The sequence below is a fragment of the Augochlora pura genome, chromosome 10 (genome assembly GCF_028453695.1).
Source record: "Augochlora pura isolate Apur16 chromosome 10, APUR_v2.2.1, whole genome shotgun sequence".
Classification (NCBI taxonomy): domain Eukaryota; kingdom Metazoa; phylum Arthropoda; class Insecta; order Hymenoptera; family Halictidae; genus Augochlora; species Augochlora pura.
This window is the reverse complement of record NC_135781.1, coordinates 7,190,369-7,216,194: the sequence shown is the minus strand read 5'-3', so window position 1 is coordinate 7,216,194 and position 25,826 is coordinate 7,190,369. Positions and strand designations below refer to the sequence as shown.

Here is a 25,826-nt window from a genome sequence, read left to right as displayed (position 1 = left end):
TTTCCTATCCTTATTTCTTCTATTTATCGTTTTTGTCTCGAATTTTATTTTATCGCATTTATATTTATGCCTTTCTTTTTTACGTATTATCCTTACTTTTATTCCTTCTAGGATAGCAGATCCAGTTACTGTGTCCTCATCAATTTCTGTGCCTTTGATTACTTTTAAGCTTTAATTGACTTTGTATTTCTTCAATAAGACATATTAAATATTTTTATTCGGAAATAAACAAGATATTCATAAAATAAAGAAACTAAAAGAATAAGAAAATTTAATATGTTTTATTCGATTAATATAAAGTTAATTGTGCCAAAATACTAGACAAAGGCACAGTTATTGGTCACCTCATTGTAACCATCTCCACTAACCTATATTCTTCCAACTTTTGGACATAAGCTTAACATAACCTATATTCTTCGAATTTTTTTACAATCATACTCGCATGATCTGCTCTTATATCACCTGTGTTACGAAGAGCAATAACCTAAAAATAACCCTAAACAAATGATTGCTGTTAAAAGATCCTTGCTTTTGTAATTTCTGAAAAATGTTCTTCGAGTTCGACAAATTTTTTATGGAATTCGATAGGAAGTCTGATATTCCATCAGCTCGAAGACAATGGAGTTCACTGGGAAGAGCGAACGAGCAGGTTCATTTCAGAAAACTCGACGACGCGATATTTACAAGGAGACAGGATAAGACAGGAATAATGAGGCTGGTTAGGAAGTGTTGTATATTACGGAGATTAAACGAAGAACAAGACTATTCAACGTTGCCAGCGGAAGCGGCGCCGAGATAGCAGATTTTTTTGCGTGCCCCGCAAAAATTCATTATCCAGTCGGCAGATCGCGGCGATAGGGGGGAGGGTATAGCTGCCGTTCGCCGTATTTTTCAGCCTGGAACATCTGTCTTGAAAAATTGAAATGTATCTTAAGTTCTTTAGATCGCGATCGGGGCCCATTAAAGCCCAGTAACTACCAACGATTCAGATAAATTTACACAACTTTATGGAGAAAGTTACGCAACGGAACACCTGTAAAACTGTTTCACCGTAGAGCCTATCGCGGGGACCGTTTTCAACACCTCGCGGCCTTCCCTTTCATTTAATCGGATGACTGGCTCGTTCGGTCTCGACGCCGTCGCACCGTTAGCCCCCCATCGTAATCACCGAAACTACAATAGATCGGAGCACAGTTTTATTTACCGGCGTCGATCATCGAAAACGGACGAGCGAGCGAATTCGACGCGAGATCAAACCGGGACGGGTTTGATTAAAATTGCTCGTCGGTCCCGGACGACGATGCGCGACGCTCGCGGGATTCTTCTCGCGGCGAGGGGCTGCGAAACGAGCGTACGGACGGCGAGGGGTTGAGACAAATCGGCGATCCCTGCGCGGAACCGTTTTCTCGGAACACCGGTGTCGGCGCGTCGCGATGCGAGCCGAGCTTGTCCCTGGCCCATATAACGTAGGTAAGCTCCATCCGCAATTGCGTAACTGCAACCGATAGTAAAACGCAACTGGCTGCCAGTTGCGCCGCGCGGTGCGGCGCGACGCGGGGCGGCGAGGGGCGGCGAGGGGAGCGCGGGGGCAGGAAACGACGGCGGGAAGGGGGCTCTCGTCGGAGGGAAAAGGAAAGCAGCTCGAGCGGGAAATTCTCGTTCCACTCGATCGACCGTCCCCGACCGGGGCCCTTTCACGAACCAATTATCCGGAGTCGTTGCACCTTTCGTCGTTTCGTTGGCCACCGCGCGGCCGCGAGGCACTCGTTTTTCGCGAGCCGGTAAACAACGCTTGCGAAACAGCGGCAACCGGGGTCGACGATTTTTCCCTTCCACGGGCCTTCGAATTGTACCGCGGGACTCACCTTTGGCTCCCCGCCACCTGTTCCATTACACTGTGCCGCGGAAAAATTGCTACTCCGTAAATAGGCAACTCGATAATTTGTGCGAACGTAGCGATTGCTTGACAGTTTTACGTCATGTTTGATTCATTGTAGCGCCGGCAGGAAGTTGTACGCAACCAGGCCGTTTAACGCGCATCGAAGCTTAATACGTTTTTGATAACCCGCGCAGCGAGAATGCGAACAAATAGAAAGTTTACCGACGAAATCGTGTTGCAGCCGAAAGGCATAGTTGCGACAGGTCTGTCGAAGATGCACAAATTTTCTAGCTATTTTACCCGTCGATACTTGCGAACATGGGCGCACGTAATCCTCCTACTTTGTAACGCTGACGTTATAAAAGGAATCACGCGAATACAATCGTAAAAAGGTTTGGAGAATACAGTAGAAACCACAAGAATGAGTTAATGCTGTCGTTATACAAGGAAACCTAATTCTATCTGAAATGAATGAATAATTAAAAAAGTAATAAGTTATACTATGCAAAAATAAATCTTACTATTTTTAATTGTTGTATTTAAATGACAGTAGAATTACGTTAATGTTATAAAATAAATCAAATAATATAGAAGAGGATGAATAACATCAGAAAATGTTATACATAAAAATGAAAATACCGGTAACATATCCATCTCAAAAGGTGCAGATATGAATAACAGAAAAATGCAAATCTCGGCTAAGTCCAAACCTCAGGGGATGCTGTCATAAATAATATAAAAATGCGAATGTCGATAACGTTCCAAGCTCGGTAGACACTGTCATAGCTAATATAAAATGTAAATACCAGTGACATATCAATTGGTATGCTGACAACGTTTTACGCTCGGAAGATGCTTTCATAAATGATATAGAAACGAATACGGCAGCAACGGCGATACGATAGAGCACCGTCTCAGTATCAGCTGTTATGAATAATAAAAGATCGCAAATGACAATAACGGTGACGTACACGACACAGCGACGGTACGAGAGTGAATAATCGCAAGTAGGGTGGACGAGCGTGTAAAGCGACAGGTAGCGGTGTCGAGCGGCGCGAAGAAGAAAAACGAGAGAAGAAAGTCGCGCGTTAATTTTCATTGGGGCCGTTTCCTCGGCTCGGCGGACCGTCGTCTTAGGTCTCTCTCTCTCTCTCTCTCTCTCTCTCTCGTTTTTCTTCGTGCGACCTTAATCGCCGTTGCGCGCGGGAAACCGAACATCCTTGCGGGACGGCGTTCATTAAATCGGCGCGAGTCCACGTTCCGCGCGTTTCCGCCTCGATAAATAACTCGCGCGCTCCGCTGTCGCGTCCCATCGTGCGTCGCGCCGCCGCAAGAAGTCCAGACGGAAGTTCCGCGTCGCCAATTAGACGTTAGACGGCTTCTTATCCCGCGAACCGAGCCATTAGCGAAACGCCATTACACCTTTTACCGACGGCGACGTTCCAGCGAATATGCTAATCGGGACACCTTTTCCAGTCAGCGCGCTCCGCGAGGAGGCCTTCGACGAGCCACCTTTGCGCTCCTTTCCCACGGCGAGTCCGCGCGCGCACGCTCGTTCATTACCGCCTCTTATCCGAGCGAACCGATTACGCGCGGACGCGGCGCCGAATTTTGGTGGAATTTCACCGGCCGTGCGGACACCGAGGCCTTTTTCCAAGGTCCGAGCGCGGCTTATCGCGCTTCTATGCGCGCTCGAATAATTTTTCAAGTTCTTTCCTGTTCAGGAGGTCGTTTAACTGAAAACCGAGCAATTTGTAATAGCAAACATTTTTCAGATAATATTCTGGTAATATATGTTTAATGTATTTTTACGCTGAGTCGAATTGTGTAGAAACTAATATTTCAACTTGCATTTGTGCATTAACAAGTATTATTGATTTATGAAGAAATTATCAGATTGAAAAATCTATATAGAATTCTTTTAATATAGAATTCTCAAAATCGACGTCTTTAAGATGTTCTATTTTGGAAATGTTCCAAAACAGAGGTCCCGTAACAGACATCTTAAAGACGGCTTAAAAACGACCAGAATTCTTCATCACCTTAACTTAAAGAAAACATCTTTAAGACATTTAAAATACGCCTTCCACCGGTTCTTTATTGCAATGTTTTTCAACTAAGTCAGACAAGTGTTTTTAAAAACAACTTTAATATGGATGATGGAACCAGAAGATAAAAATGACGACGCGAATTTTGTTTGCAATTTATTTTCTATAAAAATAGTTTTTCCAGAGGTTTATCCATTTTCATACAGTAAATTCTGACCAAATACCCCTCAGCAAGGAAACAAAAATGGACTACTTGGGAACCGGGGACACGATTATTCAAGTCTGAAGGCTTTGAAAAATCGAGCCGCAAGGTTCAAAAATTGTTACTAAAGTTTTTTATTTTTATTATCTATATCTTAGAATTAATGTCTTAAAACCCGCTCCTACATTTAATCTCTATTCCTACGTTTCCAACGAATAATCCGCAAACGACCTACAAACAGCCTACGAATGGACTACAAACCGTTTTAAAGACGTCCATAAAACGTCCATAAGATGTATAGCATCGCATTAGCGATCCAGCTGTAATGTAACTCTTCGAGGAAAATCTTAAACCTGAAAAGCCTCGGGATTATTTCTTACGCGTTATCTCACTGACTTTGCAGCGTCCTCGACTGAAAATCTCGCCATTCCCGAAATTTGTCCGCGGGAGATTTTCATCGAGGGCTCACGGGGGATCGGCAGTCGATCGGCGCCGAAAAAGCACGGGGCAGAGATCGAGGACCGATCGATCGCGCGTGCCGATACGCGCGAGGCGATTTCTTTGGAGCGGGGCAGCAGCACACGGGCACGGCAGGGTGAACGACTGAAAAACCGGAATATTTCGCACGCATAACCGGGATGGCATGCTCGGGCTTATCGATTACCTGCCAGCCTGTTAGGAACGTGCCTGCACGCGGAACCACTGTCGCAGGTACACCCCTCTCGCCCGCTCTCCTCTTCGCGCGGCCGCGCGTCGCTCCGCTCGGAGCCTGAAATCCTCCGCGAAAGCGTCGTTCGACCGCAATTTTTCACGAAAATTTGCTTCCCGTTAATCCGAGGCAACTGCTTCGATCCCTCGGGACTTTTATCGAAGGCGGATTAGAGCACCGTCGAGCGCAAAATCAGGGAAGAGATAACACGGCGGAGATTCCGCGCTTTTTTAGTCGGGGGAAGATTTTCCACGGTCCTTGAGTGGCATGCTTCTCTCGCGAAGATCTTTTATTCGGCACAGCTGCGCAGGCAGGGACTCAGACCATCGAAGTCTGCGTAGACACAATGAATTTTACGAGTTCGATCAAAATTGACCGAGAAAACTTCTCCGCGTTTTATGAACGTTGAATAATTTATTAGGCGAAGATGTGATTCATTTGTTTAAAACAGCCCGGTGGCGGATATTAAAATAATTTTTCTGACTTCTACGGTCACCATTTTATATAACAAAATTCATTTTATGCAACTGAGTCTCGTGACCCACATAACGGTTACACTTTTAACAACTTTCAAATCTAAGCTTTGACGATATTCATTAAAAATAATTTTGACACGTGTTACAAGAACGTTAATGGCGCCGCAGAGTCGCCACCCGAGTGCGAAGGGTTAACACCTCGTGCTCGGGCGAACGTGCGCGCGGACTCGCGCGGAAACCGTAAAAAGTTTTCATTATCGTGCGAGTTTCTGTGCTTCGCAATTAAAACGGAAAGGTGCGCGTAAAACGAAAGAATTTGCCGCTTGTAAACGAACGATTAATTTCCAAGTCATTTCTGCGCTCCGCTTAATCGATGGCGAATTAAAGTGTTAATAACATCTGCGCGATTAAATATATCTTCAGAGTATTGTATCGATTGCAGGCGTTGATAGGCTTCCCGGCTGTGTAAGCGTTGCCGGCAAAAAGCCCCGCTAATAAGGCTTCCCGTGGCATAAAGCGTTCAGATTCATAATTTTGATTGTTCCAGCCCGCCCCCCACCCCCTCCGCACTCACATTTTTGATTTTCCCGCCCCCCCCCCCCCCCCCCCCCCCTCCCCTCCCTCCTTCGTCCCTCGCCGCGATGATTCCGGCAAGCAGCCGCGTCATAACACGGGGCCGTAAATGAAATTATAATTGCATTCGTTGCAAGATAAATCGTCTTGGATCGCTATCGTTCCCCTTCGCTCGCATCCGCGCGGGCAACTCCACGCCGGCCGAGAAATCATCCAATTAACTGGTTTAACAGATTCCGCGGTGTTTCGCCGGTGTATGCAAAACGTCCATCCACCCGACAGCTGTTATCCGGTTAAATATCTGTTAACGCTCGCGGAGGCGTTTTAAGCGCGATCTCTCGCCGAATTCGCTGGCTTGTTCTCGGGACACCCTGTATGGATCGTCCGACACCGGTGTGTACCTGGTGCGCTAACGCGCGTGCACGCCACGGTCTAGCCGCGATGAAACGAGCGTTCTGGACGGCGCGGCTACTGGGCAGCGCGGAACACCTAGCGTTCGCGTGGAACCTGTACCGATGCAGGATAAATTAAACACAGGAAACGGAGCGAGAAAGACGAGAGCGCGTTTATCAGGGAAACGTCAGGCAGTGGAACAGGTTTCGGAATACCGGGAATCTCGAGAGAAAGAAGAGAGGACAATGTCGGAACCAATAGAACAATGCGTTCTCGTGTTATCAAATTAAACCATTTGCATCCGTGAGCAATAATGCGCGATGATCGTCGACTGTCGATAATTACGGAACAGTCGGCATTATCTGAGCAATTATCGCATGAAAATGTTGTGACCCGGGTGAAGAATGTACAATAATAATAACTATATTTATTATGAATTATTCGTTAACTCGAAACAACGGTAATTATGGAAAACTTCTTGGAGATTCAACGTGGTACATTCGTCAAATACACGGTCCGTTCTGAGAACTCCTGGTTTTTTTCGAGGCCTATATATCTAATCGTAAACCGAAAAAGTGGAGGGGGAGATGTCTAGTCCTTAGCTATGGGATGACTAATTTAAGTTCCGCTTGAATTTTGGACCGGTGACGGCTAGAGAAATGACGCATTAGACAATAGGTGGTTCTAATAGATAGATGAGTAATCAGCTGGGTATCTAACAAAAATCCGCAGCCATGTCCAGAGTTTACCAATATCATCGATCAAATTCATAAGATGAAAAGACTTGTTGTTCCTGCAACAAGCAAGTAGCCTCGGAGAGGGCTCGTTGCTCTCGCAGAGAGGGGAACCGGAGAATGGCCGGGACCGTCGGTCGACGGACGAGCGTGGGAGTTGCATCCACGGGCCCGCTCCGGCTAGATACGAAATTCTGGGGCCCCGAGAGCGCGGCAGGATCTCCGAAAGGTGTCCGGACGAGATTCGAAGCGGCCGGGAGGGTCCGCCAGGGCGTAGCGAAAGCCGGGAGCAAAAATGTAGCAAACAGCCGAGGAAGGAGCTGCTGGCCCACAAAGGGAAGAACGCGCGCGGCGGCGTGGCGAGAGGCAACAAGAACGAGACCAGATCTCCGAAGGAATTCCTAAACGGAGAACGGAGCCCGTGGAAGAAGTCGAAGAAGTTTTCGTATCTGCGGGCCCGGGAGAGAGACCGGCGAAGCCAGGCGGCCGGTGGGAGGCAGGTCCAACCTCTCCGGATGGAGATTTAGCCCTCTCTAAGTAGAAGTCTGGAGTCCAGCACCGCGGGAAGGTCAACGCACCTCAGCCAAGGACACATTCTAGACCCACACAGAGGGCTTCCTTGTGTGAAGCGCGAGCAGCCAGCCGGGCCGAGCGAGCCGAGCGAGCTGAGCGGGCCCGAGCGGGCCCGGCTACCAGGCAGCCACCGCGGACACGCTCGCCGAGGGGCCTCAACCCGTGCATCTCGCGATCTATGCAACCAGCACCACGCTCCGCGTCGCCCGCCGTCGGGCTTTTTCCCGTGAACGCCGTCGATTATCCTAATCTTCCTTGTCGAGTACGCAAACCCATGCTGACTCCGCTGACAAATGGCATGCGACGAGGATCGAATATGGCTTTTAACCGTAGGCCGGCTAACCTGCGTTTATCTTGACCCAAATTATTTACGTGTTTCTGTTTACTGAATTAGCAAAGAGAAAAGATATTTTAGAAAGCTTTGTGCAAAGAGGAGGACTAGTTTCGTCCGCGTACTTTCTATTTATAAATAAATTTTTCTAATAAAATTGGCGCATCTGACTTCGTTTCACCCGTAATATTCTTTAAAAGAAAAGTTATTGTAAACAAGTAATTCAACAAATTTAAGTATAAATCTGACGAAGTATCGATCTTTCGATGCATGACTTTTGCAGACATTTTGTTTCGGGTGAAATATGACCCGCCTTTGGCTTTCGTCCGACCGGTAAACCTTTGGTCGCCCTACGGTCAACTGATACAAAAACAGATATGCATAGTTCAAGGCTGGTTTACCGCAGCGAGTGTCGCTGTATTATTTTCATAGGAACTTCGCTGGGAAGCGTGTACATATGAGCCGATTATTTCGAAAGTGATATCTATGTTTATTGAAATTTACATAGTTAAAGGTTCGAGTTTCAAAAAAGACTAAAACAGTGTACATAACATATTAACTATCATCATCTTAACTTATCATTAACATATCCTCTAAACAACTTAAATTTACAATTCTTATGAAAGTAATAACAATTATTAAGCGAATAACAAAATTGACAAACGGACTTCGGTTACTTCCAAAATAAACGGCTCATATATACTGCGTTATCAGCACTTCTTTGTCCATAATCATTTTCTTGATAGATTAAGACAATTCTTATCTCTTGCGAGTTCTTGAATAATAAATCAAATCGGACAAATTGTCTCGTTGTTATAGTGCAAGAGATTAACATAGTCAGATTGATCTTTTTATCTTGCAGGAACGTCGACGAGGTTGTGATTGTAAACCAGTCTTAGAACTGACAGATTACTATATAATTTCCAAGAAAAATTTCTCTATTTCTAATAATCGTAAAATAAAAATAAAGAAAATACCGGAAGGAAATTTGTGAAATCCGTAATCGCGAAATATCGCTGCAAATATTATAAACACTGTATAGAAAGTGTCCAATGCAATAAACCTTCCAATCTATTACTTCACACGGAAATACCAAACAAGCAACGCCTACAAAGGACATTCAATTTAACAAAAGGTTTGGTTTACGGAACAAGATTCTTAAAAGAGGAGCACCAATCAACACCTTCCCACGGCAGGAAGATCAAGGCCGATCGATGCTCGGATCGGAAAAACAAACGATCCGAGGCTACTTGCAATTAATAGCCAGCAGCGTGGTGCAAGAAAAAAAAAAGAACAATCCGTGCGGATTCGAGCGAATCGCGCGTGCCATTAATTGGCTATTCGCAGCCGTCGAGGACTCGGAACGAATCGCGGATTAACGGTGCTCGAGAGAGCGTCGTCGAATCGTCGGAGCGTTATGAAGTCGGCAGCGCAGCGCTGCGAGCATCCTGCATCGCCGAACAAACACTCGAGGACTTGCTTTACCAAATTGGCACGCGAACCGCGGCGCTCCTGCGCTTTCGAACTGCTGTATCAACTCCACTCGATTTCCCGAACTCGCCGGAGACGGACCGCGCGAAACGCATAGTCTTCAGCGCTCGGATTTTTGGGCTCGTGCTGCTGGAATTCTCGGACTGTGTGCGAACGCAGACTTTTTTACGGGGCCTGTACTTCAATAGGAAACATCAGTACAAGGTTCTGCTAAAGGAACATTTACTCCTGATCCATTTTTCTTAAAAGTCCTTTTTCGTTAACACGTTGAATGCCACGGGGGTCACCGGTGACCGGCACTGAACTTGGCAGTGACGCCATGGGGGCCACCGGTGATCGGCGCGCTCAGATTGATGAAAATATATATAATTTAAACAAATGACAATACTTATAATTTTTTTATTATTATCATCGCTGATGTAGTGGTGTGAGGAAATGAATGCCTTATAAAACATCTGAAAATAGTTTTATTTATACATGAAATATAGTTTTATTATGTGACATTATATGTATCGCATAATAGAAAATTCATCGTGGCGCCACGGACAATTCCTGTAAAATGGGCGTGGCATTCAACGTGTTAAAGATGGTTTTCTCATCAAATTATTTCTTTATAAAGTCTGTTTAAAGAGTATATTATTTATTTCTGTATAAAGAGTGGTTCATCAGCTGTATTCACTTCGATTTTTGTCAAGAAAAAGAAGTATTTATATACAACTTAAATTGACTTAGATCAAACTTTCTATGACATGGATTGAAACAAATTTACTACATTTTAATACATGAACAATATAATAGTTGTCCCTAAATCTTGCATGTGATGGTAAACGTAAAGAAATTAAATCATTAATCTACATACTATAGAAAATTTTTCTTCTCCTGTAATTTTTTAATCAGGGGACTCATTAATTGGGGAACGCATAGAAATTAGGACATCTGACGTACAGATTCGAGCAACCGTGTTTAAACGCGTGCGAATAAATTCGCGCGCTCGATACGCGAAATTGTTACACTTTCGAGCGGTTCTTAGCGCGGAAGGGGTCGTTGATAAAATTTGTCGGCGGATGATCGATCCCCGGGAAATCTTGGGTCGCTCTGGGCGGTCGTAGGCGGGGCCGTCGTCCCCGTCGCGGCTGCTCCATCAACGCCGCGTATTATTATCCCGTCAAGAAGTTCATAGGTGGCTCGAAATATCGGCGCCCTCGCGTCGTATATTTTCCGGGGCCGCTCCTCCTCGAGAAGTTTTTCGCGAGTCTCTCGACGCTCTGCGCCCGCTCCACTCCGCTCCACTCCGCTCCACTCCGCTCCGTGACGTTCCGCGTCTGGCGAAACCGCGCGCGCTTCTGTCCCGCAGCTGATATGAATAATGGATCGCGCGCGACTCCGCACCGAAAACGACGAGCCGGGAAAAACCGGCGGAGAGACGAGGGGACGGTGACCGGACGAGGCAGAGGAGGCGAAAACCGCGGCCTGATCGGAGAGACGCCGATGGAGCTGGCGAACGACGCGGACGGAGATCGGATGAAAGAGAGAGAGAGAGAGAGAGGGGGAAGAAAAAGCGAGAAGGTGAAGCAGGAAAGGAAGAGGAAGAAAGAGACGGGGGTAACGAAGACGGGGTGTGCACGGTGGAGGAGGAATAGAGAGAGGGAGGGGGCAAATGGTAGGATTACCGACAAAACCCGGCCCGGTGGAGAAGGACGAGAGAAACACTGGTTCCGCTCGCGGCAGGATGCTGCCAGCTAGGAAACAGGTTTCTCCGGACGCTTTTCCAAAGGTTCGCTGTCCAATTTCCGCGGTCATCGACGTTATTCTAGCGGCGATCGCGACGCCGATACCGTTCCGCGGGAACCCACCGCGAGAGCCGAGCTAACGAACAGCCGCGCGCAGTTACGCGTAATTAGCAGCTAGGCTGCGTCTGGCAGCCGTGGATCGCGGACGCGATACTGCATCCTAAATTAACCGCGATGGTTTACCGCCTCAAAGGCGCGAGCGAGAGAGAGAGAGAGAGAGAGAGAGAACCGGAGACAGAGGCAGAGAGATAGAGTGAGTGAGAGAGAGAGAGCTCGTCGATCAGCGGTCGCGGATCTTCGGCGAAACGAACTGTTTATGGTCAAAGGGATGCCCACTTTCGTAATTAACGGCTACAGAAATTTCACCGTACATGGCAGCCGAACGGTGCAAGCTCGCCTCGATCCTGGCGGGACGCTGTGCATAATAATTTCGAAGAACTATTAAACGCCGCGGCGTACGAGCGGGGCTTCGAACATCGGAGGCCGCTAACCCGTTAATGAATTGGAGATGCTGTTTTTTGACGGCCACTTTTGGCTCGCTGGCGCATGCACGGCTTAGCAACTCGCGGTTCCGCTGAATTTATAAGGCTACGAACTTTTGCTTGTGATCCGGTTGAATGCACCGATCAATGGATCCGTGGGAAGCTTGCTCTTTTGAGGTGCGATCGGTCGAAGTTTTAACTTGCCACTATTTTTCACGATAATCAGCTTTAGCTGATACGGAGATGAGAGTTTTAGGAACAGTGTACAAGTCGTTTCACTTGCGATTTTATTAACGTTTTAATTTAGAAGGTTATTTAGATTTTATAGATACGTTTACGTGTTATTTATTCAATAGAAGGGAGAAGTTCTATTCATGGGACACATATTGAATAGGATATTAGCATTACCTCAAAAATTATGAATCATGTTATAACTATAAATGTATAACAATCATACATGCTTCGAAGCCGCTACCAATTAATACGTAATTATGGGAGATTATTAATTTTTACGTAACGTTGTGTAAAGTACAGAGAATATTTATGAACGCGACATTTTAAATGAAACCTTCCCTACTCTGCTATTTTATTGAAATTCAGTTGAATTGTCCCACAATATCTATACCCGATTTAACTTTTTAAATTGTGTCTTCATCAATGTCTATCACTCTAAAAATGTGCTCCATTTCTTTTCACTTGAACGCTACAGACTCAATTAATTATTCCGCGTGATTCTAATGTCTCTCACATAGTATGACTAAGATTACTATTACACCAATTCGCACACATGAATTAAATTAAATTAAATTCAGATCGATTCAAGCGTACGAAGACCGGCAGTCGGTCCGCGATACAAGTCGGAGATTGGCTGTAAAATAAGTATCCGTGCGGACTGTTTCGAGGGATATCGTTCGAAAGTTCATTGAACCGGCTAGAACAACATGCAAGGAAAGGGTGCAGCGCGGCGATGCAACACAATGCGTCCGAATCACGCAGCAGGGGCGATAGAGTCGATGCATCGGCGGAGCGCGCGTCCCTGAATCGAGCCGCGCCATTGATACCGGCTCCTCCGGCGAGCAGGATGGATGATCAGGCTTTTTCGCGGGGCTCGCCACGTTCTCGGCGGACTCTGGGAAGATACCGCGGAGGCCACGGGCGTGCACTCCGTGCATCGGGCGAGCCGGGTACGGTGGCGGGAATATGCATTCTTGCCCTCGGAAATCCCGGTAAGCCGGCGATAACGAGTTCGGCTGATCGTTCGAGTGGCTGGAACGGGAACGGGAACTGGATGGGTGGTGGCGCAGCCTCGGTGTGCGGCTGCGCCCCTTCTAGGCCGTCTATCCGTGTGCAGCCACCCCGGGGGTGCTGTGTTCCTGCGCTCGAATAGCGCGCCTGTGCGCGACGAGAGCTCCGCGGCATCGACTCCAACCTACGATTCGAGCGTGTTACGCGCGTTCGATCACGCACTGTCCCACTCGACCGACTCCCTGTCACGCTTCCCAACGGGTTAAGGAACTCGCGCGGGCTTGCGTACGGTCCAGCTGACCCCGTCGTGACCCGCGAGCCCGCGTTGCCCGAGGTTAAGGGACAACCTGGGCTACCTTCGAGGCGATTTCATTTTTAGGAAACTCGACGAGCTCTGGTCGAACAACGGGAGCACTGCTTGTCGATCCTGCGATTCAGATTTTATCCTTTTACTGGCTGATGTACCAACGTTTTTTATGTTAACCTTATAAACTCCGATGTTGCCGACACTGCGGCATTAAATTACAGTTTTTTAAGGTAGTCATGTAAAATAGACGAATAAAAAGACAAGGCCTTTATTTATTAATTCTTATAGAATGTCGCAGCAATGTAATTAATTTTGTTTCGATTCAATTTTGTACAGCAGATTTAGAATTTTGGCAAAATTCCCTTCGATTTGCTGGCAAGCACTTATGTCAGAGAGATCTTCCGAGTGTTAAGGGTTAAATGCCGAAGATAATCAACATCGTCAAATAAAACATTAGTCGCTTGTAAATCATGTGTTGAAATTGAGGAACTCAGTGGAAAACATTTACGTGTCACAATTTCATAATTTCAGAGGAAAGCACATTGAAGTAGATTCTCATAGAAAATGCGGCGTGGAACGGCATTTATTTTAAATGCCGCGTGTATTTCGTAGCAGGTGACGTTTCCATTTAATTCTCGCTGTGAAATGCCTTTCTTTTTTATACACTTTTTATTGTGCCTTGTACGCTGTTAACGTCACCGAGCTTTTATATAATTATTTAAAAGGACATCTAACCTGTTCACGCTAAATAAATAAATAAATGATTAATGTCTCCCAACGACAAGCGAAAGATTTTAAAATACGGTATTAATTAAAGATCAAATAAATAAACGAGTAAAACATAGAAAAAGAAACGTGATACGCACGAGGCACGTGCTTGTAATTTGTTTACGAACATAAACAACTTTAAATTCATCGAACAAGAAATTCTTTGACTCTCTTGTACCGTTCTTTCTTGAATAAAAAATGTAATATACCTGTCATCGCCCAGTAACCGGCTCCATTGGTTACCAAAGGGTAGAAGCATACTAACACATCGCGTGAAATCACGCGAATTCACGTGACACTCGAATAGTGTGAGCCTGCGTATTTCTATCACACCAAATCTGTTAGCTACGAATCAGTGTCCCGTACACGCCGAATCGCATGAAATCACATGACGTGATCCTGATTTGCTTCCAACAGCTTTAAGCAATAAAAATCTAGAACTATTCACATGCCTCGCGACTTCACGTGACTTAACACGACGTGACATTAGTATATCTCTACCTTTACTTTCCGATGATTTTTACCAGACTACTGTAGTCTATGTATAGTCTATGACGCGATAGTTGACCGACGGCTACGTTATCGAAACACCCCAGCAGTCATCGAGCAATCAAAGTCCGCGCGTTCGGCCGCATTTCCGGACAGCGTCGAAACATCGAAGCTGCGCAGACGAGGATCGTTCGGTGGAGGATAGTCGAAGTTAGAGAGTCGGCGATCGGCCTGGAGGCAGGGTGGCGGTTGTCTGGGATCGCTAGCCACCTCGAGGGCCACCTCGAGAGAGACTTCTGCCGGCGAGGAGTCCGCGAGAGCGGGACGGAGCGGAGCGTAGCCAGCCAGGTCCATCGTGGGTTCGAAGCCCGCGGACTCTCCCGCTCCTTCTCTCTCTCTCTCTCTCTCTCTCTCTTTCCCCGATGTCCTTTCTCTCCGTCGCTCTCTCTAGAGTTGGTCGGCTGGCTCGTTCGGTCGGTCGGTCGGTCGGTCGCTCGCCGGATCGTTCCTCCCGGTCGTCTTCTCTTCGTCGCTGGCTCTGCCGGGGTAATTGCACCCTACCAAGGCCGACAGCTGATGCAGCCACCAGCAACACACGGAGCGCGGCGTTGCACAGCTGTGTGGACGGAGAGCGCGTTTCCTACGGCGGCTGTATTGGTGTACCCTACGCGGCTCGGCCGGCGAGAACGAGAGAGAAAAAGAGAGAGAGAGAGAGAGAAAGAGAGAAAGGGAGCGAACCTTTATGGGCCTTGACGGCGCAGGGACCAGAATCCTCTCGCTCCAGCGGGAGAACCTCTTCGTCTCTCTCTCTCTCCCTCTCTCTTCTGGTTCTAGCACAGGTAGAACCCACGACCGAGCAGTCGAGGCTCGGCCGGAAGGAGCGGAAGGAGGGGCAGATACCCACGACGCGGTAAACACCGACCCGCCATCTTTAAACACCCCGAGATATCCGCCGCTGGCCCTTGTGCCCTTATCACGGCTTAGAATTGGCGTCAGTTCATCCATTCGTCGACGAAAGTCTTTGATCATTCTTTCATTTATTCAGTTAATTAGTTATTCAAACCCTTACGCTGCGACTCCTTTCATGCTGCGTTGATTAGCACTTATTTGTTCTTAATATTTTCCCTAACAGAACCAAACAATTTTTGTTTCTTCTAAATTTTTTATTTACTTTCGTTCCTAAAGTTTGATAACAGAAGAATTAATTTTCATTTCGATGTAAAAGAAATTAATAATATTAATATTTAGTAGAACTTGCGAAGGGTATGCAAGGCAGTATAAGGGGTTAAACACTAGGTTTACAGAACACTCATAAATATGAAACGGCTGTTTCTAGTGCTCTGTAAATCTAGTATTAATAAACGAGGGAAGCTACTTGGATAATAAAATTTTATTAATTATGGTTAAATAGTGATGCAGGATATCTCATATGCGGGGTGGCCAATCGTACAAAGCGATGCCGTTCCAATCTTATTGGGGAGATAGCACTGTTAAGGAGATTATGACTGTTAATTTGTCCGCAGCTAAATTGTATAATCCATAAAACAAACATTACGCTCTTCCATTGATTTTGAAGAGTTCTTCCTGATAATTCCATGGACATATCGTTAAAAGATATCTTGCACCCTTAAGTGGGCTTTCAAAAATTCAACGACCCAAGTACTCATTAGGCTGCGCCCTATAAGAGGAGCATAAGGCAAGATAAGAAGTCTCATAAGAATCCAAGACTCGTTACTACTCGACCCCTTAAAAGCTCACTAATTTACAAACATTTTACAGTAACGATGTCACGTGAAAGCTCAACAACGCAGTGCCATGTTTCGATAATCTAGGGGAACTTAAATCTCAACAAATATCTTTATCGCTTTTTCATTGTGTATTTAATTGTAGATATATATTGTTATATACATTTGTGTATTCTGTGTATATATGTGAATACAAACACGAAAAAGTGAGCTGATCAACGATAGATTAATAGATAGTAGACCTTGCAAATTAGCAAAAAAAGACAAACTGGTTTTCAATTTTCTAGCAACTAGGAGTTCATTTTTTATATTTTTTGTGTTCAGCCCCCTAGTGAAGCTTTAATATTCAAAATACTGGTATATAATTGAAAATTCTTCGTTCTTGATTATATTTTTGTAACTATTATTTATTCCATGCAGGCAACGTTTAAATAAAAAATATTAAGAGCACATCTTAAAGAATGGCACATTTATCAATGTAACAAAGATAAAATGCAGCTTCTTGCAATGAAGCAGTATTAGACAACTATTGTCAATTTCTTAAATTCTTGAATTATTTGACAAATTCTTACTTGTCAACAATTTCTAAGAGTCCGATCCAGTGATACTATATATTTTATCCGAATGCGGTACAACATTGATATTTGTGCCGGGTCAACGAGCCACTGTTTTTAAATTAAGGGTAACTTGAAAACTTTCTAAAAACATTTGAAATGTCAGCCGCGCCACAGCAACGAACCGTTGATTACCGATGCAAACCCCTATTCGCAAGTGACCTAGCTAGGCAGCCGTGCGAGGAGGCGTCGTACCTAAACAAACTTAAGCTTGCAAATTAGCTTGGAAATTGTGCATAAACTCCGGCGAAGTTATCCCCGCGGCCGATGGCTTTGGGGAAGCGAAAACTATGCTGGGCGGCTGGCTCGGCGGAGAGAGAGCACGTGTTTCGTTGTTCGCGGATGGATCGGTCGCTCGCATCGACCGGCAACGACCATATGGCGAGATTTATCGTCGGAAGCGTGCCCGTAGAAAAGCAAACGTTTCCTTTCCTCCAGTTTCCATGGTCGCGGAGAGTTAACGAGCGCTGGTCCCGCTATCGGGAGACCGCCTCCGGCCTCGCAGATGCTCGTCGCGAGCCCCGGGAACAGCTGTCCGTCGAGAGAGCGCCGAAACCGTTCGTCCCTCTAGGACAAATGCCTCCCTTAATTGCACGGTCATTCGCGTAGTCGCGAGACCATGGCCCTGGGTCCATCGACACCGTCGCGATCCGGACGATTCGCGGAGCGGCGGTGTTTCGATTCCGTTCCGACCGCAGAACATGGAAAAATCACTCGGCGCGGCGCATTTCGTTTCGAAACGATGACGATATTCGAGCCGGACGATTGAAAAACGTCGATCATCCGCGGCACGGCTATTAGTCCGCCTCGATTAAAAACCGGATCGGGGTACACGGAGTCATCGTCATTTTCTGCGTGTCGCTTGCAAAGTCGACGTCTGCGGGTTGTCGCGATTTCGGGCCGTCCTCCTCGTCCGATTCGATTGGCTTTCGAATTGGACCGCGTCCAGCGATTGCGGTTCCATTGTTCCAGTACCAGCGCGCTTTCCCCGGTCTGCGACGGGTTCTTAGAGAACCGATCTCGCTACACCGTGATCGAGGAAATACAATGCCTCGATTTAATGTCTGGGAATCAGTTCGATCTAATGCCCGGTCAAATGTAGGTGACACTAATTTTAGACCAATTTTGAAAATTCATTTTTATTCCAATATATTTGAACGAACTGAATTTAATTAAAATGTTTCGAATGCGAAAGGGTTCCAGTGCCAGCCCCTAAGATAAATATTAACTTTCTCTTATATCGCTTTAATTAATTAAATTGCTTTAACTACGTGGAGATTTCAGTGGCTGATTGTGTGTGCTGAACATGTTAAAGCAATTTTTTATTTTTTCGAGACGTATTATCAACGAGAGTTAATAGCGAGTAATAGCGCGACCTAGTTTTATTCACATAAATCCCTTTTTGCAATTTGATCACGATAATACAATATATTTTGTTTTAGCCAAGTTCTTACTTTATCAGCCCAGCGACAATTTTACGACAATAATATTCTACGTTCGATTTCAATTAAAATGTTCTTGTTATTTTTACTTGAACTGAGAGCTCATTCTTCTTAGATGTCACACGGAGTTTCCAAAAAGCAATCTTTACAATTTCTTATACGTTCAGCTGGGATTAAAATAGAGTCGACACATTTAAAATAGTACAATTTTTTAAAAACTGGTCTAACTGACTTGAATTTTTTAGTAAATGTTAGAAGTTCAGAAGGTGCACAAGTTGCGTGAAATACACTCTATAAATGCCGTTGCCAATTTATCCGTGTTATTTATTACCATGTGAAACTTTTCGCAAAATAAAAATTGTCCACGTTAATTGTAAAAACAATTATCTTACAAAAGATACTAAGATACTAATAAAGATACTAAAAAGATACTAATTTTGATGAAGTGTCTTTTTCCTTTCGATGATTACAATCGAGCGACAAGAACGTCACAATCTCCTTAAATTGTTCAAACGACTTCATCGATTGACATTGATTTTAGAAAAATGCAACCACATTCGAGCCTCGCAGTCATTTCCAAACGCACAGATCTACTTCAGCCCAACGCACATAATTTCAAAAGAAAACCATTGGAGCGCGATACTTTTCATCCCGATCGTCCCACGCTAAGCGCGATGACATAATCGAGACACGGCTTCCCAGCTCGATTTCTCGGAAAACTTCTCACCTATTTTCTTCAAAGCGAAAGAGACGCAGCTGCGGCCCGCGCAAAAGGTTGAATGCGCGTTCCTAAGCTCGCTCGGGCCTCGTTCCGAGAAGAACCGTGGCCTATGAAAGGAACGAGTGGGGGAGAGGGGCCCTGGGACTCGGGGCCGATCGCGGGCCCCGCGTTATTCTCTCCGTTCGGCTCTTTATCCGTGGCGCGGAGGTGAGGCGAGGCTCACCTGTCGGAGGAATGTAGGTCGCGTGGCTGCCGCGTTATCCTCGCGCATTATTGCCCCGTCCCGTACCGTCCCGTTCCCTTTCTAAAGGCTCGTCGTCTCCGTCCCCCCGCGCGCTCCTTTCGACCCGCGCTCCTTTGTTCATCGGCCAGCAGGAGCCGATGGGAGCGTCCGTCGCTTCGTCGAGAGCTCACGCGAGTCCGCGATTAGGGCCTCGGAAACGGTCCGCCGCGTTTCTCGGGACTCGAGACTGCGGGGGCCGGAATATCGTCCGGTCGTGTCGGTGGCATAATCTCGATTTTACCGGTTGATCTAATTACTGCGGATATATCCCGCTACACCGTGTATTAATTCCATCGATTCCCAAGGACTCGTTCGTCGCTGTCGCCGTTTTCGTCACGGCTCGTTTCTTGGCAAGGCTGGATATCTTTTAAATGACCTTGTTGCGGCGTAAGCATTGTACTGCCGCGACTGTTACTCGATTCGTTCATTTATCAACTGATTAATTAATTTATTCGTTAAAGGATTCAATTCTTTTATTTTATTTTAAACACGACCGTGGGAGGAGGTCAATGGTCGCATTACATGATCTTTAATGTAATAGTAATTTTCGTCGTAGGGGCTCAGTGAGCTTCGATATATAATTAAAGAGAACTTTGTTCAAATATCAGATAACTGTAGAAACCATTTAAAACTTCGAAAGCGGAGAATAAATCAATATGTACTCCACGAAGCTTAAGAGAATTTCCTCAAATTTCATGAAATCGTTTATATAGTTTCCTTATGTATATTACTGTTCACGCGATTTATTCATATTTAATAAAAAGCATCGATCGCGTTTCACTTTGGACGTAGCATAGCTGCCTGGAGGACATCTGAAATGGTTTTCCAGCAGTATCTGTCACATCACAAGATGTGAGATCGATCCAGAATTATTTTAAATGCTGGAGTTTAAATATTAAGTACGCTCAATTTTTAACCCTTTGCCCTCAAGTGCACACCACTAAAATTGTTACAGCACGTTTCATAATAATTTTTATATCACGAAAAATTAGATTTCAAAAATTATTGAAAGTATAACTGTTGTTGCACGAGTTACTAGATTCAATTTCCTATGCATAAAATACATTTTGTTATATAAAAAGAAAATGCTATATTTCAGAAAAGTTATTTTAGGATCACAGGATTATTATTGTTATTATTATTATTATTATATAAAGTGATTTATCTTGGCAAACTTATCCCAAGATACACACCATCTTCCAAGAATTGTGGAAGCGCGGCCGCGTCGAAATAAAAGCGACGCTTGGCGGACGATAAATAATCAGATTGTAATTCAGTTAACAGCGGGAGTCCCGATCGGCTGGCCACGGCTGGCCCGTTCGCGACTCGCGGTGGCTAGATGGAAGGTCGAATTAATTTCGCGAGCGGCCCCGGCGGCACCTCGAACCTGAAATCCCCTAAGTGCTCGGTATCGACCCTAGATATGCTAGCCGGCTCGCGTGTTCGGCGAGCACGCGGTCAACCAGAACCACGGAGCTAGTAGTGCGGTGTTCACGGTTCGCGGGCTCGATCGATTCTCTTTTTTACGTAACGGGATAAAGTGCGTTTATCCGTGGATAAACTTTCCGAGTCGCTAGCTCGGCGGCCACTCTCCACGGGCTACGTGGCGGTCGTCCCTCGCCTAAGGCCGTCGACATTGCGAAAATAAACGCCGGGGGTTTCGATCCGAGACCGGGGCTCCCTTTTCGGACCAGCGATTCCTCCAATCGATGTTAGGCTGCGCGAAAAATTAGGTGGAAGTTGAACACGACATGCAGAAATTGGATGATGGTCGTGGCGAAAGGGATACACGGTTAGGGGAATGTACGGCGTCCTATAACATGGTTCCGCTTCGACGCGATTGGATAAATTGCGACAATCTTTGTACAGCAATATAATTTTACAGCACTGGATAATATGACTGGTTAACATATTTAAAAACTAAATTACCATAAAGTAATGACGGGAGGGAATCGCGAACTATATTGTTCTTCTCCAGAAAGGGGATGAAAATTTAAAAGGCAGCTTCAAAATTGTCTATCTTCAGACCACGAAATCTACAATGGTCTTGTAAAAATCAGCAACTAAACTAAAATGAGAGATTTTTTAAAGAGTATAGAAGGCGCAGAAAATCTAAATATATAGAAGAATGTTTAAATATGTTAAATGAAAATAATATTTTCTGTTTCTATTTCCTTTTGTCTTATACGTACATTAATAGTTTTAACAAAAATTAAGTTGCTTTATAAGTTAAGTTAACCCTTGAGAGACGTCGATCGTTTCGAGAGCTTACAGTCGACGTGCATCAGTGGAACATCAAACGACAAGGACTAGAAATTTCCATTGTTAATCGGCCCGGTAAACGAGCGGCGGGTATACACCAATTTGCAAGAAGAATTTTGATTTTCCGCGACGCCGGTGGATCGAAACCCCTTAACCCGGAGAACTAGGTGCTGCGCGAACGCGATTGTTTTCGGTAAGTTGGTCACGAGTCCCGCGCGGCCGGAATGCGTGAAAACGGCCGGCACGGTGTAGAGGCCGGCGGGTCAGGTTTTTCGGTCCGTGAAAAGCGTCGGTCACCGGCCGCGGGCATTCCTCGAATCTTTTCGTGGCCCTTCGTTCCATTCAAGCGGCCATTGTTGAACGGTCCGATGATTCTCGGCGTTCCCTGTCCTCCCTCGCTTCGTCCATTTCCCATCCGCCGCGCGCACCGGCACGCCGACATCCACACACGACACAAGGCCCGGCCCCGTGCTGCTCCCCCCCCTGCTCCCTTTCATCATTTCCCCAGCCAACTCCGAAACCAGCTCCGACCAACGTTTCCACGTGGTAAATATGTGGGTGGATGAATGCGGCTCCGACATTCAGCCCCGTGGCTAATTCGCCTCGTGAGTTTTTCACCGCGACGTTTCATTCCTACGGGTGGAACACCCGCGGGGTTCAACCGTCCAGGAACGTTGGTACCCTAACCAGTTGCACGGGGCGCGCCAGCGATCCGGATCGTCGTCTTTTGCCCTCGAAATCATTTCCAATTGCGGGCCGCGGGACATGCGTGCCGACCGATTCAGATCTATTTGTTTGCCTCGTCGTATCAACGAGACTCTCGTCCCTTTTTTTTTGAAGAACGTACATCGACTACCATAAATATTCGAACCTGTTTCGAGAATTTAATAACTTTGTATATTATACCTGGACTAGATTACTTGTACCATTTTTCAGATAATAGAATAACTAGTCCGTTACTTATTATTTTATTTTATTTCGTCATTCGAAGTAATAGTATTACGAAGGAAAAGATACTGGAAGGTCTCTTTAACCCCTTCTCGTGCCATTTAGCTCGACGAAACTCGGGCCCGAGCGGTCCGCATCAACGCGCGCTAAACAGACCAGACTGATGTTTGTAAACAGTCGCAATACGATCCGAAATGTAGATGCCCGCAATGCCTGTGATATAGTCAATTTTACGCGATACTGGAGTTGAGGAAGTAAATTCTAATGCTTTTACGTTTATAGATATTTATTTACCTTTATAGATGCCTTATTCGCTTTGCAACTGGCATAAACACGTCACTATCAGAAGATTCGTTATCACGGCCTTCACTACACACTTTTGTACCTTGCATTTTGAAGGGGTTTCTTAAATTTTAATAATTGAACTGCTTCGTAAAAGCAACAACAAGAATCGTGACTAACTGTTCCGAGGTACTGAGAGGAACTAACATTCAGTCACGAGCGTAACGGGCAAAAAATCAGTACGCGAGCTCGGCTTGTTATGTTTACGTTTGGCCCAAGTATGTGTTCGCGACTCAGACTCGCGATATTTATATTTGGTCCAAGTATCTGTTCGCGAGTCTGACTCGCGATATTCATGTTTGGGCAAAAATCTTCATCGCGAGTCTGACTCGCTAAAGTACGGGAAGGGGTTAACAATCAAACAGAATACAAGTCACTCGGTTAATTTTTCAAGAACTTTACACCGTTCTGAAAGGGGTTGAACGCTCGCGGCAACGATCGCGTACGCAGAAACGATAACGGTAAACCCCGTGGAACGCGTCCATTCGCAGCGGCAGCTTGGAAAACCAGGTAAACGAGAGAGAAAAGAATGAGAGCATCATTTGTAATGCCATTGAAGGGGGAAGTAAATTTTTGTTTGATTCCTGTTTCTCCCGCGAGCGTGGTAGAAAGTTTTGCATTTTCGCGTAAAAAGGAAGCGTTCCGCGCGGACAAAAGAAACCGGCGAACAGAGAGGACGCGACACACGGTGAAATTTATGTTTCCCGTTCTCTTGCGCGGAGCCGCGCATAGTTCGTTCCCCGAGGCGTTTCGCGCCGCGCAACGCGGGTAGCGGGGAGACGACGGTGGAAGAGCGCGGCCGCTTTCGACGGAAATTGCTTAGCAGAAGGAGCGATAGCGAGGGTGTCCTATCCACCCGAAGTGAATCGCCGTTTTCTACTGCCGTCTCGGCGCAGGGCCCCGGAGATAACGCGGCTCGGCCATATTTGCTCGACGTTCGCCGGCCGATTAGATTAGGTGTAATCTAGCGTGGTCGATACGTCTTGCCGCGGCGTCGCGGAAATCCGAGATTTCGGAAAGTCGTGAACGCTTCCGGCCGCGCGATTGCAGCGACCCACTTCGGCGACGTCGGTTCGCGCAACGCTCGAACGTGTAAAAATAAATGTACGGTACGGAAACTAATTAGCTCGAGTGCATTTTTGTTTGACGAGTCGCGCGGAGCGATTTCTATCGTAGGATCTTTCGGTCGATAAAACAACGTAGTCGATTTCTGTATAAATAAACAAGAGATGACAGCATTTGATGCTTTTTTTCTTAAATACATTATGGATAATTTTAATATCTACAGAATTGTTACCAATAGGGATTAAGATAAAATTTACTTATTCTATATTGAATCATAAAAACTGCCTAAAGACACTTTATTATTCATTGTATGTTTTGTTATAATAACCCTCTTGATCGCGCTTGTTGTACAAATCTCTAATATTCTTCCTCTTTATAAAATCCAAAATACTGCCTAATGTCTCCTAATCATTCAGTACATATGCTATAATAAAACTCTTCATCTCATCACTTGTATCTTTAATTAAAATAAAAAACAGAAATCAAATAAATAATCGCTAAATGTTTCTTGATAACTTTAACACGTTTCACGAATGCAATTAACATTCTGATATCTTATCCAGCATTATCTGAAGCTATCTAATTAACGTTTATCAAAAAAATCGTGAATTCGTTATCAAAAATTCAGATAATTGCGATATTTTAAGAACTCTCGTCTTTTACATGATTAATGTTAAATTAAGGTTTGAATAAAAAAATTAGAAGCCCAAGAATTGACTATCGCATAGTCGTTAGCCTACGCCCAGTCGTTTACTTTTGACACCTGTGGGAAATCCTAGCCACTTTCACTGAAATAACTTTTCTTGTATTTCTATTTTATTCGATAAAGTGTATTTTATGCACATATAATTGATTCCTGTAATTCATAACAGCAGTTTTGTTTTTAACAATTTTTTAATTGTAAACTTTGTAAGTATAAGAATTATTTGGAACGTGATAGTGTAATATTAGTGGTGCCTCAGAGTCACCAATAGAGAGCAAAGAATTAACACTTTATCGACAGTCACCCGTAAAAATTTTCATTTCAATTTTGACTTTATTTATCTTAATCGCGGAAGGTATTTAATATTTAAAAATGTATATAATAATATTGAAGCTGGTGGTACAATTTAACACATTTACTCAATAATAGATAACAAATTAAGGGTTACTATGGCAACCGGTTCTCAGGTTACCGATCGGGGGGGAAAAACCGATTTATACACTACCGGTCGATAAAGTGTTAACCCTTAGCGGTGCAATGTCGAGTGTGACTCAACGCAGATACGAACTCCAATGTTCATCGATAGACTCTATACTACCATCGTACTTGGCTAAAAATTAATTAATATGCAATGTCATGTAACTGGAACAATGACAACAAATAGAAAAGGATTACCTTTCCTAAGGAATCGCGAAAATTAAGGATTCGACAAAATTCAAAATAAACGGTACCAATCGGATAAGCGACTCGCGAAATCTGCGCGGACCGCAAAGGGCTAAGGGCGCGGAAAATCGGTCGAAGTTTCTCGGACGGCGCGCGGCGAACGCGTATCGGAAATACCGGCGAATCGGATCGGCGACCTCGGCGAGTTTTCCTAGACGATTACCGGGTCTCGAGGGGGGCCGTGACGTCGGTTGACACGGATCCGTCATTACGGTGATTTATAGGCAGCGGCCGGCCTCGCGTGTCCCGCGCCAAAGAACTGCCCTCCTGTGACCAGATGCAACGGCGTAGTTCAAGGTGCCGATAACGCTGGTTTTTCTCGTTTCGCAGCGCGCGCGCGCGGCTGCGTCGTCGTCGTTACGCGATCGGTAGAGGCTCGGCCGCTGATCGAGGGACCGTGGCCAAGGGGGTCCCCGCCGCCGCGTGTCTTTCCCGCGCGCGGAAACCGGTCCCGCGCATAGACACTCCTCCGTAATTAATGCTCGGCG

General features: G+C 45.5%; 1 protein-coding gene across 1 annotated transcript in view; it reads right to left on the bottom strand.

Annotated features, from left to right (window-relative positions):
• Positions 1 to 25,826, bottom strand: part of Jing (AE binding protein 2 jing) — a 198,854-nt gene that overhangs the window by 88,351 nt on the left and 84,677 nt on the right. The gene's annotated exons all lie outside the window — the stretch shown is intronic.